Source organism: Cebus imitator, unplaced genomic scaffold (assembly GCF_001604975.1).
Source record: "Cebus imitator isolate Cc_AM_T3 unplaced genomic scaffold, Cebus_imitator-1.0 Scaffold4, whole genome shotgun sequence".
Lineage (NCBI taxonomy): Eukaryota > Metazoa > Chordata > Mammalia > Primates > Cebidae > Cebus > Cebus imitator.
In genome coordinates, this window is record NW_016107319.1 from 3562296 (window position 1) to 3581902 (window position 19607).

General features: G+C 40.8%; 1 long non-coding RNA gene across 1 annotated transcript in view; it reads left to right on the plus strand.

Moving 5' to 3' along the window:
- The first annotated feature begins 633 nt into the window (after positions 1 to 633).
- Positions 634 to 19607, plus strand: part of LOC119472180 — a 52043-nt gene continuing 33069 nt past the window's right edge. Inside the window, exon 1 of the long non-coding RNA XR_005201292.1 lies at positions 634 to 984. This is a non-coding gene — a long non-coding RNA (uncharacterized LOC119472180). The remainder of the gene's footprint in view (positions 985 to 19607) is intronic.

Consider the following 19607-nt stretch of genomic DNA (forward strand, 5'->3'; position numbering starts at 1 on the left):
GAGACACTTGAAGAAGGAAGTTTAGATTTTTTAAAAAAAGAAAAGGATGCTCATAGCAGCATCATTCACAGTAGCTGAACTGTAGAAGCTAGCTAAGTGTCCACTGATGGATGAATGGAGAAGCAAAATGTTATTTATCCCTGCAATGGAATGTATTGCAGCTTTAAAAAGGAAGCAAGTTCTGACATGTGTTACAACATGGATGAACCTCTAGGACATTATGCTAAGGGACATAAGCCAGATACTAAAGAAACATGTACTGTATGATTCCACCTACACAGGGCTATTTAGAATAGTCAAATTCTTAGAGACAGAGAGTAGAATGAAGATTGACAGAAGCTGGGGGGAGTGGGGAATGGGAGGCTACTTCTTAGTTGATAAAGAATTTCAGTTTTACAAGATGAAGAGGTCAGAGTTCCGGAGATTGGTTACCCAACGATGTGAATGCATTTAATACCACTGAACTGCATGCTTACAAATGGTTAGGATGGTACAGTTTATGTTATGTGTATTTTAACACAACGAAAATTTGGAAAAAAATATGAAAAAGGAGGAATGAGTGAGAATCAGTATGGCTTGTGGGTGGGATGGTAAGCGCTGGTGTTGTCGAGAATAAAATGGGAAGTAGAAAGAGAGAGAGGTGAGCCTGAGGAGGGAACACAGACCAGGTGTATTCAGTCTGGAGATGTTCTTTTGGGCCATGAGCTGTTCTAGGAAATGGAGATACCGTGGAGCTTAGAACCCAAAGAGGCTTGACCCCGGCGTTTAGGTCTTTGGGTCTTCTTGTTGAGGCAAGAAGGAGCCATTGACGGTTTAAGCAGGAAAAGCAGCAAGATCCGATTTGCATTTTAGGATTCTTCCTCTGGCTGCTGAATGCAAATGAGTTGGAGGGGGCGACATGGAGGAGGGAGGCAGAGTCACTGGTAACCGAAAAGCAGGCCTTGAACAGAGAGGAAGATCTCCACACAGCCCTGGTTTCCCAAGGTGAGCTGGATCTGGAATGCAGGGAGGTTGGGGCGACCGTGGGTGGAGGGCTGAAGTCCCATCCTTTGGTTCTGTAGGAGCAATAATCGGGTGTGCTGTGGAAAAGGGAAAACATTTATCTGCCCCATCTCCTTGGTAGTGCTTTCTTGCAGCGAAAATTGTGAAGTTGGTAAGTGGGAGGTGTGATTGATTTCATCTGGTACTCCCCAAGCCGAGGGTGGTCAAGGCAGCTCTGCAGACCACAAGCTGGCTACGGGAGATGAGAACACCAACCCCAATTTGGAAGGCAGGCCATTCCTAATTGAACTGTTGAGGGAATTTTGATAAATGACCCCGCCAAAGCAGCGAAATGAATAAATCATGCTTGAGGCTGAAAGACTGTTTCCTGAGGGACAGCAGCGGTGCTCCAATCCTGGTGGTTTGCAAGGGGTTGCAGCAGAAGGCAGAAAACTCACAGTGTTTCTGGGCTCTTAGGAGGGCTGGAGGAGCCATAACCCCAGTTAGTGTGGCCACCATGCAGTTCTTTTCAAAAGCAGAACAAAGTTGTATTCCATGCTTGAGGATGAAGCACCGAGCTGCTTCCTAAAACCGAAGGTTAAAGACATCTTTTTCAGACTTAGCAATGGGTGAATGGGTTCTGATAGAGAAGGTGGCAGCCTGCATCATTGCTCAAATCATACTCCGAAGGGGAAATGAGGGGCAGGGCACTTTGCTGTCTGCAATGATGTCTTTTTCTTTTAAGGGTTAGCACCACGAAGATCATTGTCTTTTCAAATATCCTCCCTCCAGGTTCCTGGGCTCTGAGTTGGTGCACTCTGTCCCACTGAGTCAAAGCCATTTGCAGTGAAAAATTCAGGTTCAGCCTGGCACATGGCCTTTCATAGCACTCAGGGACCATTTCCAGCCTCATAATCTTAGTATCTCTCTTTGTGCAGAGAATAAGACAAAGTCTCTGAGAAACTGAAGTGGAATGTAATCCTCATGAGGTTGGCATCATCACCTCCCCCCCCTTTAACAAATAAGGAAACTGAGGCCAAGAGAGGTTAGTTAACTTGCCCCATGTGGATTTGAAATGTTGAACAGGGTAGCTTTCGGCACTTTCCAATTGACGTAGGGCTTGGAAGGCCAGGAGTCTTCTGCATACTTCTTGCCAGTCACTCTGGAGAGAAAACTGTCTCTTTCGCAAGCAAGTAGCAATATCCTTGCCCATCATTTTTTGGTAAAACCATCAAGATCCCACAGCAGACCAGACTTTGTGACTTATGCCTGTAATCCTAGCACTTTAGAAGGCTTGAGGTCAGGAGTTTGAGTCCAGCCTGGCCAACGTGGTGAAACCCCATCTCTACAAAAAAGACAAAAATTAGCCAGGCATGGTGACGGTTGCCTGTAATCCCAGCTACTTGGGAGGCTGAGGCATGAGAATCACTTGAACCTGGGTGGCAGAGGTTTCAGTGAGCTGAGATTGGGCCAATGCACTCCAGCCTGGGTGATAGAGTGAGACTGAGACTCTGTCTCAGGAAAAAAAAAAATCCCAGAGCAAAGCAAATTCTGAAAGGAGTTATGGGCTTAAAAAAATAAGCATGATATTTACTTATAAAAACTTCTTGATGACTCTGGTTTGAGGGCAGGAAGCACCTAGGAGTTGGATTAACTGCCCTTCCCTGAAGAAAAGAATTTCTGTTTATGCCAAGACGCAAGGGGGGTGGAGAGAGGAAGTTGGTGGGCGGACACAATGAGGTACTGGAGGGTCTGCTTTTTATCACAAACAGAAATGGTGCTTAACAGACCTTCCTTGTGTGTCTCCCAAGTCTTCCATAACTTACAACAGTAACTAGCATGGGCTGCTGCTAGCGTGCTGGCATCTTGTGTTAGCCATGAGAGAGGCTGACGTTTGTGCAGGATGGGGGCAGAGTACATTAGTTTGCAATTCTTCAAGGTCATGCATGAGAGAAACAGAGAAAAGCACCAAGAAATGAGCTCCGGGACTCTCAGAAACCCAGGGGAGAGAACTTTGGGTCATAATAGGTTATGATGTTGGAAATCCATTCAAATGTAAAAAAATCCCCGAGGGATTGTTGAAGAGAGACTCCAACTGAGGCTGGAATGTTGGAGTTATAGAAATTATTAAGTTTGTTATTATTTTAAAGTGTGGTAGGGAGGTGTCATGGTTAATTTTTTTGTGTCAACTTGATGTGGCTAAGGAATACCTAGATATCTGGCAAAACATTATTTCTTGGCATGTCTGTGAGGTATTTCCAGAAGAGATCAGCATTTGAATCAGTAGACTGAGGACAGAAGCTCTTCTTCACCAATGTGACTGAGCATCATTCAATGTGTGGAGGGTCCCAATAGAACGAAAAAGGGAGGAAGGGTGAATTTGCTCTTTTTGTGAGCTAGGACATCCATCTTCTTCTGCCCTTGGATATTGGCCCTCCAGATTCAGATTGAATTTTACCATCAGTCTGCCTGGTTCTCTGGCTAGCAGACAGCATATGTTGGGACTTTTCAACCTCCATAACTGCGTAAGCCAATTTCCCCATAATCAACCCCCTCTCCCATATATCCCATTGGTTCCGTTTTTCCGCAGAACTATGACTAAAACAAGTGACAAATTATGTATAATGAAGGTTCTAATAGAAAGAATAAATAAGGCCTACTACTTGATAGCACAACAGGGTGATGATAGTCACTGATAACTTAATTGCACATTTAAAAATGACTCTAAAAGTGTAATTGGATTGTCACACAAAGAATCAATGTTTGAGGGGGTGGATGTGAATGCCCCATTCTCCATAATGTGCTTACTTCACATTGCATGCTTGTATCAAAACATCTAATGTATCCCAAAAATGTATACACCTACTACGTACCCATAAAAATTAAAAGTTAAAAAATTAAAGCAGCAATGAGGGGTCCGACTCCATCTGGGTGTAAAGGTCAGAAGAGGTTTTCTGATGAATGTACTGTTAGCTAAAATGAAGTGTATGAGTAAGAATTAGGTAAGTGGTGAACAGGGCTGGGAAGAGGTAATATGAGCAAAAGAATTCCTGATGTAGCATGTAGAGGAGAAATGGCTGTTCTAGGAACTTTGAACACAAACACAGAAACATATAGCTTGCCTTTCAGCCCATGTTCACCTCCTCCCATTTTACAAATCAGGTTATATGTAAGGACAGATACACTGGTGCTCAAGATAGGGGAGGATGTTTGCTATCAATTAGCTATTCCAAGCTTAAGGGTATCAAGAGGTAGATAATTTAGTGTGACTGTGAAGGCTAAAACCTGTGTGTTTGTGTTTGTGTGTCTATTAAGCCTATGAATTTATATTCATGAATTACACTTTCAGAATTCTCTGTAGCCTTGGAAAAGAATAAGTATGGTACCTGAACAGTATATTCTCATATTTAAGATCTAGTGCCTAGTTTGGTTCCTCATTTCTTTTGCTTGGGTAGGAATATTTAATTCTCAAAGGGACTCTGGAATGAAGTAATAATTTGTTGGTTATATCCACGAAACAGCTCCCAAAGCATTCTCTTGGAAGATGTTCCTGACAGTCTAGTGGGGTAAGTAATTCATTAATGCACATCTTCACTTACTTACTCGTTTGAGTGCTTACTACATGCCAAGCATAGTTTTAAGTTCTATTAGGGTACATATAATACAAAGGTCCGTGTCCTTGTGGAACTAAAATTCTAGGTGGGACAGACAACGAAAACAAACAAGCAAGTAAATGAGGTAACTCCCAACAGGTAAAAACATTGATGGTATGAGGGGATTGCTGGCCAATGGAAAAGCAGGTGACTGATGGGAGGAGTAAGGGCTTCTCTGAGGAGGTGAAATTTGAGCTGATACTTGAAAGATGAGAAAGACCCAGCCATGGGAGGCTAGAAGGACCTGGATTGATCCAGTAATCCTGTTCCAGGCAGAGACAACATAGATGGGAACTCTCAGAGAGGTTAAGTGACTCACCCAAGGTCACACAGTGGTGTGAAGGATGTGCCCAGAGATTCTACAGTGAGCCTTTGACCCGAAGTCGGGGACTGTTTCCATGTCTTATCTTCCCAGTGCTTGTTTCCCAATGCTGTCTGGTCAAATCCTGATATTGTAGGATTATAGGGTACTATCACATGTATTCTGTCTTTTATTATCAAAACTTCAGTGGTTGTTACTTCATGTAGAGCAATGAATAGATCACATAGAGCTTCTCGAATGATAAAGTTATGGGAACTCATGGAGATAAGGTGTCAAGAAGATAGCAATTCTCTTCAGAAGGTGTTACAGATTCCCAAGACCTTCGAGAGTTTTCTCCAGGGAACTCTATCAGCATGAAAATCCCCCTTTTTCATTCTCAGAAAGTTTACTTTTATTCTTCTTCTTCCCCCACTCCATAAAAGTTTTTGGACATTCTGGATACCTTTCTGTTGTAAATATCTAATGCAACAAGTTCCCTGTGTGGGACATTCTGGAGTGTTTGCTGGGAGATCAGGGGATGCAAAGGCAATTTTTCTCATAGCACCTTTCACCACCGCTCAGTAAGTGTTCTGCAAAGGGCTAAATCTAAAATATTTCCAGCTTCGCATGCCATTTGGTCTTTGTAGCAAGTACTCAACCTTGACATTGTAGTGGGAAAGCAGCCATAACAATTTGTAAGTGGATGGGCGTGGCTGTGTTCCAATAAAATTTTATTTACAAAACAGGTGGCAAGCTGGCTTTGGCCTTTGGGCAATAGCTTATTGACCTCTGCCCTTAGTAATAATCACAGCAACCCTATGGGACAGGCATGGATGAGGACACTGAGTAGTTAGGAGCCTGAAACATGCACAAAAGATTTGATCATCTATGATAATTCTAGGAAGATTGTCGAATTAGGAATCAGGAGACCAGCTTCCAGAGTCTTCTCTGCCATTAATTTATTTCACGGCCTTCACCTCTTTGGTTCAATCTGATCCGATGGCGCCTAGGGGAGCTGTATTAGCTGAATTCTAGTGACTGCAGTTAACAATACTTTATTGCATGCTTGAAATTTGCAAAAAGGGTAGATCTTGAGAGAGAGAGAGAGAAAGAGAAAGAGAGAGAAAGAGAGAGTGTAAGACATTCACGTGGAAATAGTAACTATTTGAGGTGACAAACAAGTTATTTAGCTTGTATATGCATATCAGATCATCAAATTGTACATGTTAAATATATACAATTTTTAATTGCCAAATATACTTTAATAAAATTTAAAAGTCTTTCCCTGGCTACAGTATTGTTTAGCCCATTTCAAATTGAAGGCTTTGGCGTCATGGAAACATTTCCCTAAATTCATCTGCCACCATTTCAGTGATGATTTGGCTCCAGCAGACACGCCATGTGGATAGGTATATGCAGATGTTGCCATGATTAGTAAAATGCAAAGTCATTTCCACATTTGCAGAATTCATAGTAGCTCTCTGGGACTGTGCATCTTCTGAATGGACAGACACTAAAAGTACAACTACGACTACATGGCAGTCTGCCTACTTTTTAATGTGAAAAAGGGTGCTCCCACCCCAGGCACTGTGGGAGAGCTAGTGCACAATGGGAAGCCAGGCAAACCTGGATTGGAGATCCAGCACTTTCTTAGCTCTGTGACCCATGGCCACGTTATCCACCTTCTTTCACCCTCCATTTTCCATCAGAGAAATTGGACCAGTTCCTAATTTTATTTTGAGAATTCAGTTAGAGAATATGGACAAAGCAGTCCATGCAGTGCTTGACATGTAGGAAGCACATGTTAATGTTCACTATTATTTTTGGGATTACTGATATTAATAGTTATTACTATAGTAACAGCAACAGCAGTAGGGATGGTAATAAATACTGGCAATAGCAGCAGCTACTCAAAGTAATGAGAGTAGCAATGTGTCATTGGTGACTTTCCTGACAATTGGTGATTTGAATGAAACACCACCAATCTACTGTAACGTTTCTAAAGATCCTCTTCTCTTGAATATTTGAACACAGAACCCTAGTGTCATGTGATGTTTCTCAAAGTCCTTACCCATTATTTTGGTATCTGTGATTTGGAGAAGGACAGTCACGCATAATTCCACTCCTGTGCAGCACTACGTTACTAGAAGAAAGTCACAAGCACAGTGAGTTTTAAATCAAATATGAATATAGTGATTCATAGCACAACATGGAGATCAGGAAGGGATCCCAAGGACTGCCTGTTGGCTTCCCGGGAGTCCAAAGAAAATAAATCATGAGCTATGATCCTAAGTGAGTAGCAGACAGGACATGCAGTCTCCCTACATGACCTGGATGGGTCCGTGTGTAGATATTCAGGGAGGAGACGCGGCTCAGAGCAACTAACATGTCGACTAGAAGAGTGGACTCTGGTCTTGGAACATTCCACCCATGAGTTTTTCTTTTTTTGATCTGTATAAAATGACAGTCCTATAGTTTTTTAAAACTTGTTTTATTTTTTCAGCATTTCCATGGGCACACAAAAAGGTCATATGGTTCTATTACCTGTTTTAACTGAAATGTCTGATTGAACAAGGGTTGGAGTGGGCAGGTGCATTTATTTCTTAGAATTCTAGAGTGTCTGGTATTTACTGTGTGTCTGAACGTAGGAATGCTGGAAAGGTTGAGAGCTTGGGGATTGGTCTAACTTTGACTCTGACAGTCATCATCCCTGTAACTCAATGACTCCTGCTCAGTTTCTCATCTGCACAGTGTGGGTATGGATGTGACTCAAAGGACTGTTGAAAAGATTATATAACCATTGCAGATGGTTAGGGTTTGATGATGTCACAGAAACAAATCTGAGAGTTGACAGAGACCTATGAATGACAAATGATTAGTCAGCAGAACACCATTTAAGGAGTGTTAAATAACACTCTGAAATCTGTTGCTTAAGCAGGCAAAACACTGGGATCCCAACTAAGAGGGACTTCAAAATATATTTGAGGATTCTCCTTTCACGTCTATCTGTCTTCCCATCTTTCCCTCTTTGAGCAGTCTTATCTCAGTTTCTTAGTTTGGTCTATCTTTTCTTCTGTTTCTTGGTATCTGTTGTGGAATAAATTTTGTGGCCCCAAATTCATATGCTGAAGTTCTAACCCTCGTACACCAGAAAGCAACTGTATATGGAGATAGTGTTTTTAGAGTTAATAAAATTAAAATGAGGTCACTGGGGTGGGCTTTAATCCAGTACTGAGGTAGCAGAAAAGGATCTGGAAGGAGAGACCCTAAGGCCAATTCACACTGACTTCCTAGAACTAAATAAAAAAGAAAACCCTAACTTTCCATGCACAAGTAACAAAAGGAAAGAGACAGAGGCTACTCCCATTGCACAAACCCCCTCCACCTTCTGCACTGCAGATGAGAAGTGGAAAGTATATCTCACGAGTCCCCTCCTGTAACCAATCACTGGTCACAGGCCTAGTGCTCATTTGCATAGGTGTGTAACTTTGTAACTTCACTTCTGCTTCTGATTGGTTGCCTTCTACTACTTCATTTGTGAGCCACTTCTTCATTTACCTAGGGTGTACAGCAAGTAACCAATGGGAAACTTCTAGAGGATATTTAATCCCCAGAAAATTCTGTAACCGCCACTTGCCCTAGGCCACTCCCACTCTGTGGAGTGTTTCAAGAAATCTGTGCTTTCATTGCTTTGTGTGTTTTGTCCAATTCTTTGTTCAAAATACCAAGAACCTGAATGATGCGAAGTCAAGACCATCCACTGGTAATACATGATGAGGAGAAAATTCAGGCACAGACATATAATGGGGAAGAACACGTGGGACACAAGGAGAATATGGCTGTTTACAGACCAAAGAGATGGGCCTCAGAAGAAACCAATCCTGTCAACACCTTCTAGCTCCCAGAACTATAAGGAAATGAATTTCTGTTGTTTAAGCCACCCAGTGCGTGAAGCTTTATTATGGCAGACCTGGCAAATTAATTCAATATTTAATGTTTTCTCCGTGTCTCTGTGGTTCTCAGTTTCTCTCTGTATCTTTCTGGATACCTCTGTAGATTTTTCTCTGACTCTGTAACTTGGCTTTTCTCTGTTTGCCTCTTTCTTTGTCTCTATCTGTTCATCATGTACTGTCTTCCTAGCTGCATTTTCCCTCATCTCTGCCTCTCTCTTTCTCATTTTTCTCTTTTTCTTATCATTCTCTTGCTTCCTTGGGTTAAACTTGATAACCCATACAAAATGTTTAGAACAGTGCCTGTAGTTTCTATTCCATAAAAATTATTCAAAAAAGTGAACCCCTGGTTCTTTTTCTCTCCTTTTTAAATTCCCTCTTCATTGTTTCCATTCTCTTTCACTCACTCCCTAACTGAACATAAAATAAAACAGGAATTTATTTTTCAGGATTTATTGTCTTTACCAAATAAAGTTTTATGGCCCCCAATCCTAATTTTAAAGCAACTCACTTGACTGTTTTACATTCCTCAAAGGGGGAGAGGAGAGACTAAATTGAATTGCCTTTTGTAAGTGACCCCTCTTAGATTTTTGTTTGTTTCTTTGGGTAAAAATGTTTAGATCAGTTGACCTTAAACTTTACAAGGTCTAGAATCACCCGGGAGGCTGGTTAAAAATGCACACTTTTGCTTTCTCACTCCAAGTTTTGAATCAGTGCATCTGTGTCGAGACTGGGAATTACATAATTTTAAAGATTTTTATGTAATTCCGATGCCGGGAAATCTTCAACATGCCCTGAGAATTACAGTATTGTAGGAAATGAAAATGGACTTCCTCTGTGAGCCCTGCCTAATCTTTGTTCATGCTAAACAAAAAATAGAATAAAACCAAGCTTCGTTTCTAGAAGTTTTAAAATATTCTCTGTGAGCATCACAGTTAGGGTGGTGGGGGTCCACTTCCCCCTTTTTTCTTGAAGCCTCTAATAGGCTGAGCAGGGAGCTGACATTCATTTTCAAACAATTTAGGTAGGTGGGAAGGAAGAGCAGGACTTGCAAAATTAACAGTCATAGATTTACTTCTTTGGCACCTGTTTTGATTATTGAATTAAGAAAGTTCTGGCAGCTACAATGGGCTCTGCCAGATGTTGAAGAGCACATGTTAGGGAGAATGTAAAAGGATGTCAGAAGATGTAGGGATCATTCATTTAAAGAATAAACTGTCCAGATCATGTTCTGTTTAGGCTGTCAGAACTGATGGTGAGTGTAATGAAACCTCAAGAACAAAGGGTGAGCAGACATTGATAAAGCTCAAACACATCGTGAAATATAAAAATCTGCTGCTTTTTAAGTCAACACCCCTGAGTGTCAGCTTATCTGTTTGTAGAAACCACCGCATGTTAAGAGGAGCCCATTTTTCCTGCAGTTTGGTGTAGATTGGTCCGTTACTTTCATGGAGGCTGTGAAAAATGTTCTTGGGGGACTTATCTGTCAGTATCAGGACAAAGAGACAGCCACAGCTCCTGGGAGAGTGATGGGAAGAAAGGCAGGCACCCGGATAGTGATGGGACCACTCAGCATCCATCTAGAATAACTGGACATCTGCAAAGCCTGTGCACCTGTTACAAACACACACATACATGCACATACACAAACAGGTGGTTTGCTGAGGCTATGCAGGACTCCAGAATAACTTCAGTATATCTACATGCATACACATGAATGCACACATGCATTAACCATGTTCATACATGCACCAACACAAATGCACATGGATATACACCATATGCCCATACATTCCTCCATTGTACATGGCAAACAAAATCACACATTTGCACATACAGCCACATTCATGAACAATACCAGATACAGGATTGATCACACACCTTTCCCAGCACTGGCCCAGCCTGCTGATGAGATGTGAAAGGCTGGCCTGCCCAATGAGGGTTTCATGCTGGTGAGAATCAAGGGACACATCTTCCTGCAGAATTCTGGAGAAATGGTCCATTCAAAAAAGTCACCTTGCTAATATAGAGTGTGCATCAACATCCATTTATTGGATTCACCTTTCAGGACAAACAGAAGCATGACTCCACTCTGTTTGCCGTGTCTTGCACAGGTAAATTCACCTGCCTGGCACACATATTTTGCAGTGTGAAGACCAGGATGCCTGTCTAGGAAACTTAGAGAGGACTTAGCAAGGCTTGAGGGGCTGAACGTCCTCACTATCTTCTATAGGTCATGACAGTCATGCTGGGTCTTTATGTTCATGGAGGAGAGTTGGTGGTTTGCTGAGGCTATGGAGAACTCCAGGATCACTTCAATACATCTTCCTAAAGCAAGAGTAATTGTATAAAAGATCATTTGTATCTCATCAAACTGTTTAATCAGCTGTTTCTATTATGAAGCAGAATATGAAATTTACGTGCATTTTGGAAGGGAAAAGAATAGTGACCTGAATACTGACAGGGGCCTTGTGGTTTTTTTTTCATGTTGTGGCTTTGTTTGTTTGTTTGTTTTTAAGGAGTAGGTCTTTGACAGCCATTGAAATTTTACGCTCTTATTTTTTTTTCCCTCCTATGGTAATTTTGGTCATTTATAATTTTAAAGCAAATGCTTTGATATATTTAAAATTTGTTTATGTATGGTTATTTGCAGTATTCTCTTAATGTTTCCCTTTTCATGCCTGTAAGGTTTTCTTGTTTGTTTGTGTCTCATGTTTACTTTTGTAATCTCTCCCTCTATTCCTGAGTCAGAGTCCAAATACTTGCCTAGGATGTGGCCTTTTCAGAAAACCAATATTTTTACCCTTTTGATCAAAAAATGCTTTTGTTTTTAATTTTATTAATTTTTAATTTAAAAATGTTATTCTTATATTTTCTAAAAGATCTCTCTTTTTCGCTTCTTTTTCTAGCTTCCTGAATTTGAAATTGGTCCATCAATTTTCAATCTTCTTTGTTATCAAAATAAATTCATTTAGGTTTATATATTTTTTCTTTGGCGTTTTGAGTCAATTCCATGGATTTTTCTGTGCCTTTCTTTAATCCAATCATGATTTTAAAAGATTTTTTTTTTCTAAAACATTAAATAAATGAGTTTCTTTTGTCTTACTTTGGATTCTTATTTTTAGTTTTTCTTGTAGTTTTCCCTTTTAAAATTCTTAATGTTGATAATTTGTGTTTTCTCTTCATGCTTGATTGGACTTGCTAGGAGATTATTCATTTTTATTCATCTCTTTCAAAACTCAATTTGGGGTTGTGTTGATTTTCTTTATTTTTTAATGTTTTCTATTTTATTGACTCTTTAATATTTTTCTTCTTTTTTTTACTTTCTTCTGCTTCTTTTGTATTTAATTTCTTCTCCCTTTTCTGGCTTCTTGATGTAGAAGTGTAGGCCATTGATTTTCTGCCTTTCTTCTACTGTGCTGAAAGGAAGCCTGCTATGGTTGACCCAGTGCTCCCCGCAGGAAGTGATCCCGTATGGCTCTTGCCCTCAGCTTATTCTCTATGGGTGGAGGTGAGAGCCAGTCTCTGTGCCTCTGGCCCTGGCTTGGCAGCCTTAACTCACTTTGCCTCCTGGGCTGGAAAGAGAATCGGAGAGTCTCTGCATGGCCCATTTTAAGCATTTGTTTTGTGTTACCACATTTAGTCTTTACAAATCCACAAGATAGTATATTATTGCTGTTTTCTTTTTTTTAGGTTTAGAAAAGGAACAGTGATACTAAGTTATTTGTCTTAGTCCCATGGCATAGCTGAGATTCAGTCAGCCCTGCTTGGCTCCAAAGTCCAGTGTAAATTACTGCGTGCCTTTGCTTCCCCTGTTAACAGTAACCATCCATTGAGACTACCAGGGGCTACACTAGACTGGGTGAATTGCAGATATTACATCATGTAGTCCCCATAGTAGTCTATGAAACACCTACTATTTATAGCTATTTACAAGTAGACAAATGGAGCTAAGAAGTCAAGGTGTCTTTGCCATACTATAATAAGCTTAGGATTCAATATTAGGTATTCTTTTTCAAACTCCATATCCCATTACCTTGACCGCTACTTAAGTTGTTCCGCTTTACACACAAAGCAGACATCTTTGATGTCAAGGCCTTGTGAAGTCGTTGAGTGACTCATATTCTTTAAGGAGCTTCTTTAAAAGCATAAAGAGATGAAATTCCACATCTCATATCTCATAGTATAGAGAGCTTGCAATTTACATAAATTCAAAGAGCTTAATTTAAACTTGATGCTCTAGGTCTGGGAGTCCTAAGAAGTCCGTATCTCCTTTATCATAGAACATGTTCAACCTCAGACAGCTTCAGTGACTTACCCAGCTTGATACGCTAGTAAGTGGCAGAGCTGGGATTTGAACCCAGGTTCATCCAACTCCCACACAATAAAGACAGAAAACCAAATAATCAAACAATACCAAAGGACTCATTTTCCCTTCACACAGGAGACTGCTGGGGCATCTTAGAGACACAGTGATTAGTTTCTAACGTCCTAAAAGTGCTGACCACACACACATTCTCAGGAAAGGAGAGATGACAAGGGTAGCTGATCATCAGAACAGACTCCTAACGGAATTTATGCCATCATTATGTCAGAGCAAATCAAATGTGGAAGAAAAGTAAAGTCATCTAGTCCAGCTTCTTCTTTATACATGTAGGTAAAGAAACTGAAGCTTCAGACAGAGGTCTTCCTCTCTTGCCTTGGGGGTATCTGTGTGGAGGCTAATAATATTAATAATCATGGTGGTCCCTTACATTCAAGTGGACACTCTTGAAACCAGCCTTGCAAAATTATGACTGAGACAGTGAAAGAGATCTAACTTAATCGACTCCATCTTGCTTCTAACCTCCAAGCTGTCTTGTTCATTCCTGGGCACAGCTGAACTAACTTTGGGAAAAACTCAGTTTATAGTTTATAGTTTAAAACAAAGATAACAGCCCTTTCCCAAAGCAGACCTCCTTCTTTTTCTTTTTTTTAAAGACGGGGTTAAACCATGTTGGTCAGGCTGGTCTTGAACTCCCAACCTCAGGCGATCCGCCCACCTTGGCCTCCAAAGTGCTTGGATTACAGGCGTGAGCCACCACGCCTGGCCTAACAGACCTCCTTCTTGCCTGGGGACTAGACTGCCTTTGCAGGACTAACATTAGCCACAAGATTAGAAATGATGGTTCAGGAGTCATGCAGCTACAGGCTACAAGATTCTGACCCTCCCTAAACTGCTGCTGAGATCAATGCTTGAGATTTTGCAGACGCTGCACTTGGTGGATCAGCTGGCACCACCCAGACTGATAAACTGGCTCAACTGATCTTGTGGACCCACCCAGGAACTGACTCAGCACAAGAAGACAGTTTTGACTCCCTGTGGTTTCATTTCTGACCAATCAGCATTCCTGGCTCACTGGCTCCCTCCCCACCCACCAAGTTGTCCTTAAAAGCTCTGATCCCTGAATGCTCAGGGAGACTCATTTGAGTAAAACTCTGGTCTCCTGCACAGCCAGCTTTGTGTGAATTACTCTTTCTCTATTGCAGTTTCCCTGTCTTGATGAATCGGCTCTGTCTAGGCAGCAGGTAAGGTGAACCCATTAGGCAGTTACACACTTAGATGCACATGTGCCAATTCTGTTTCTCACAAGATCCATGTGGAGTGAGTATGGCTGGCATCATTACCCCAAGTTTATGATGTGGGCACTAAGACCCTGAGGAGAGAAATGACAAGCTCATGTCCTCATAAACAGTGATGTCTGGGCTTGAACTCAGGACTTTTAAATCGACATTCACAGGGACTTCAGAACAGAAGCCAATTTGTTGAATGGAGGCAGGGGAAGGAGAGAATTCCATTACAAAGCTCTCCGCAACCTTGACGAGGAGCAAACTAGACAAGTTCAACTCTACCCACCCTGTTCCTGGATTGTTTTCCTCTTGAGAAAAAGCAGGCGAGACAATAGAACAAGATCACAGCTGTTTATGTCTTCCAGTAACTTTTTCTAACCTTTTCCCCATCTGCTTTTGCAGTGGGAAAAATCATTTTCTCCATGTAATGGGTCCTCAATATCCCCTTCCTACCTCGATTCTGTACTTCAAGATACTACACTAAATTACTGTGATTCATTATTCCTATTAAAACAAACAATATCCTCAAATTACCCGGGAAACTAAACAATTTTGAACAGTAAATTCAAACAGTAAAACATGGGCACATATTGGGTAAATGTTATTTTCTTGAACAAGAAAAGCTTTCGGCAAAGTGCTTAACTTGAATACAACAAAAGGCAATTTAATTTAGTAATACAGCTGGGTGAAAAATGGAGACCTCGGGTTTAATAAGAAGGGGGAAAAGATACACATATATCATCCAAAAGGATAATTATGAGAAACTATTTTGTATGATCCAGTGAAATCAAAGCTTCTAATGCTTTTTTACTCCTGTCAAAATAGGGAGATTTAAGGCCCTAAAAATGGGAATTTTGCAGACTTCACTGCCAAGAAAAAATGATTTGTTCCTTGATAAATTACTATTGGGCTTTATTCTTGGGAAAAAAATACACTTACATTGAAATAAATGCCAAGGAATGGGTAGAGAATTTATATTATTCGTTCATATCTGTCACTGGATTGGTGGAAAGATAGCAGCCCCATTTAAAACATATCCTGACTTGCTGAATGCTTGCCACAGGGGCAAGATGAAAATCTCTGGTGAATGGGGGCAGGTGTGGGTCCCCGTGAGGCTGCACAAATCTGACAAGGTATCTCTCTTATTTTTCTTCCCTGGGACACAAATATTCTATCCTCTCTGGATCCCACAGTTCAAGAAGCATCCCCAAATATGGACACAAGTCTTTTGCCGATTCTGAATATTTCCGTGGGGCTTTGTAAATATCCTCGGCAAATCTGCCTTTCAACACAGAAGGGGAGTAGGAACAGGAAAGAAAAACTTTGGCAACCACAAAGCCACCAGTTTGCTTGTTAATTGTATTGGGTCAGTCAATGACCATGAAAACATGACTCTTCATTATCTTCATCAAGGGTTTGCAGCACAGGAAATTGATAACTACTTTGGATAGAACACTGGACAAGTGTGAGGGGACCCAGACTCCAGCTTCACATCTTTAAAACCTATGTAACCTTTAGTAAAGTGAATAAGAACTCTGAGCTTCACTTTCCTCCTCTGTAAAATGGTTTCTTTGGACCAGCAACATTTTCCTTCCAAGTATTGTTGCAAAATGCTTCATTCCAGGGAAACTTTTTTTTTTTTTGAGACAGAGTTTCGCTCTTGTTACCCAGGCTGGAGTGCAATGGCGCAATCTCGGCTCACCGCAACCTCCGCCTCCTGGGTTCAGGCAATTCTCTTGCCTCAGCCTCCTGAGTAGCTGGGATTACAGGCACGCACCACCATGCCCAGCTAATTTTTTGTATTTTTAGTAGAGACGGGGTTTCACCATGTTGACCAGGATNTGGGATTACAGGCACGCACCACCATGCCCAGCTAATTTTTTGTATTTTTAGTAGAGACGGGGTTTCACCATGTTGACCAGGATGGTCTCGATCTCTTGACCTCGTGATCCACCTGCCTTGGCCTCCCAAAGTGCTGGGATTACAGGAAACTTTTATATATAATTGCATTATACAGGACAAATCAAAGAGGAACTTCTCTAGTGAAAACAGAGTGCTTTTGGTATTTGAGTTTTCCCCCACATTCTAGAAACCCCTAATTCACTCCATAGAACTCTAGGGCCTCAGGGAACATACTTGGAAATTACTAGACTGCGTTCTTTGTAAGGTTCCTTCCAGTTTGAATACCCATGCTGCTGTGGCTGACCTGCTCCTAAAACAATTAACCAAGACTCTGAGAAAACTCTGCCAGCCTTGCCTGGTGCTCTTTGCCTCCATGTTAGTAGTGTGTGGCTTTTTCTGAAAAATGCCAGGTTCCAAAGGCATAATTGCTGAATCTCAGCACAGGGTACATGCCCCTGCTGGGCTAAGACAGAAGAATGAAAAGGATAGTTTTGATGGGAGCAGTTTTGAAAATTTAAATGAGAGTTATCATTCAAATATTTATCTCCAGAAATGTGGAATGAAAAGAAGCATGCAGCACTTGCTAAGGGACTACTGATTAGTGTTTATCAGTCCCACATCCCAGTAAGGTCTAGGACCAGTTTTTTTTCCAAATGAAACAAGCAAAAACATGATGTCTGCATCGTCCAATACCTGGGTATGACTGATATGACTCATCTGCTACACAAATAAAAGAACTAAGTAAATGCTTTGTGGAAAGAAGTTTCTGGCTAATTAAATTTTGTTTTTTGGTCTTTCTTGGTGCTATAAAAAAGAAGGGTGCCTTTATTTTTAAGTTGAAAATTATTCTAAACTGCCTGCATCCATTTTTTATCTGAGTGACAGCAATTTGAAGTGCTTCCATCTTAATTTCTTTTTTGTTTTTTGTAATTTACAAAGTACTTTCCATTTCACAAAGAGCTTTATAGTTTATAAGCACAGTTTATAATAGACCTTATTACGGAAGTTTATAAGATGTTGTGCTCTTTCCAAGGCACTTAACAGTTTACACAGCCTTTTATGGTTTATCCATTTCTTTGAATAAGACACTTTATCATCTTAAAAGCATTTGACATTTTATAACGTCCTCTTATTATTACAAAGAGCTTTGTAGCTTACCAAATACCTTGCGATGTGTAAAATAATGCCAAGCCCATAACCATATTTAGTTAGGTTCAGGTGACATAATGCATCTTTCTTTGATGATTATAAAGATCATAATACAAGGCAAATTTGTGAGCTTGCCTTTGCTAAGCACAGACCGAGTGTGTCCTAGAGATGCTTGTTGGTGCCTGGTTGCTTAAAAACATTATCTCTTTAAAATTTGCTAACTAATGAAGAACTAAAAGTTTGGTTTTCATCAATGGTTCTTCATGGGGGGCAATTTTATCCTTCAGGGATACTTGGCAATATATGGAGACATATTTGGTTATCACAACTAGAGGAGAGGGTGCCACTGGCATCTAGGGATACAAGTAAGGATACAGTTGAACATCTTACAATTCATATCACAGTACCACCCCCACCCCAACAAAGAAATGTCTAACCCATAATTCCAACAGTGCCAAGATTGAGAAGCTCTGGTTTTGATAAAGGTCAACCTATCCTGTTAATTTCACATCTTTTATCTCTTGCATTAGAAGAATGCTTTGAGCTGCAAGTAATAGAAAATGACCTCAAACTGGCTTACAGGTTATTTACATTTATCATCTCACTTAACTGGAAATCAAGAGAAAGGCCGGGTTACAGGGCTGGTTGATTAAGACTCTGCCCCATGGCATGGAGATCCCTGATTCTCTTCCTCTCCACTTTGCTCAGCTTTGTTCATCCTCAAGTTGGTTCATACCCATAGAAGGCTGTCAGCGGCAATCAACCCAATCAGCTTTTGCTCCTATCCAAAGCAGGGAAGCTGTCTTGTCTTTCCCAGAATCCCAGAAAGAGACTGTGTGTGAATAAACACCCACATTGTACGGCGATTTGCTTAATTGAAGGCTGTATGCAACATACCAAGGACAGAGCCTTTTATGGAGCTGATGCTCGTTACATGTTCTCTCTACCTCCATCCTTTGTTGGACACTAACTTTTGGCTGATGACTAGGGCTTCTGAAGAACAAAAACATAATAAAATCACCTGTTGGTCCCCCAGGAAAGAGCTCCTGTGAAACAGCTGTTAGATTTATGCATAGAAATTCACACTGTTTCCCAGCATGGAATTCTGAACTGTAAATCCTTCCCCCAACATATTACATATGCACACATACACACACTCTACCTCTTGCAAATGAAAAGTCATATATATCTTGCCAAAGTATTTCTGACAAGCAGCTCCAGCATTCAGAGCCTTAGGCAAGCTTTGTGTCTCCCATAGTGATGTATAACTGGCCAGGGAGGTTGCAGAGTCCAGTATTCATGACTAATCAACACCTCTTCAGATATTCTGTGCAAAGCTCCCTTTCCCTTGCCTGCAAAACCTCATCAGCAGGAGGTACTTTATTTAGGAGTGAATAGCTGAGTTCAGTACCCTGTATGAAAGGTGAAAAATAATTTTTATTTCATTTTAGGATCCTCATAACCCAGCCATAAGCTCTCAGTTTCTTATTTAATTGGATCCATGTTTGCTTTGGGGATAAAGCTAAGTTCTAGGGGCTAGTCATCAGGCCATATCTGCAATACTTTTGAGATGTGGAATGGGGGCTACTGGATACTCATCTTCAAAAACTGTCAATGATTTCCAATTACATATAGAAAAACTTAAACCCCTTAGCTGACTTTCACAGTATGACCCTAAGCACTGTGTTCCCCGTTATTGTTACTAGTTCCTATAAGCATCATCTACTCCATTCAGACTGACCTCCCAGTTATTTTTCAGATAAATTTTATTATGTTTCTGAACTGCAGAATCTAGAATACAGCAGGTATTAAAAAACAGCAGACTTGGGTCCAAATTGTGTTTCTACCACATACAGGACATATGATATAGGGAAAAAATGCTTATTTAGTGAGCCTCAGTTTACTCATCTGGAAAATGATGATAATATCACCTTGTGGGATAGAGGTGAGGGTTAAATAAGATAATTTTTCAATGTGCTTAGTTTAGTGCCTGCCTTTTAGAAAGCATCAAATAAAGTTCTTATTTTCCCTTCACTTTCCTACCCACCCAGATTGATGTCT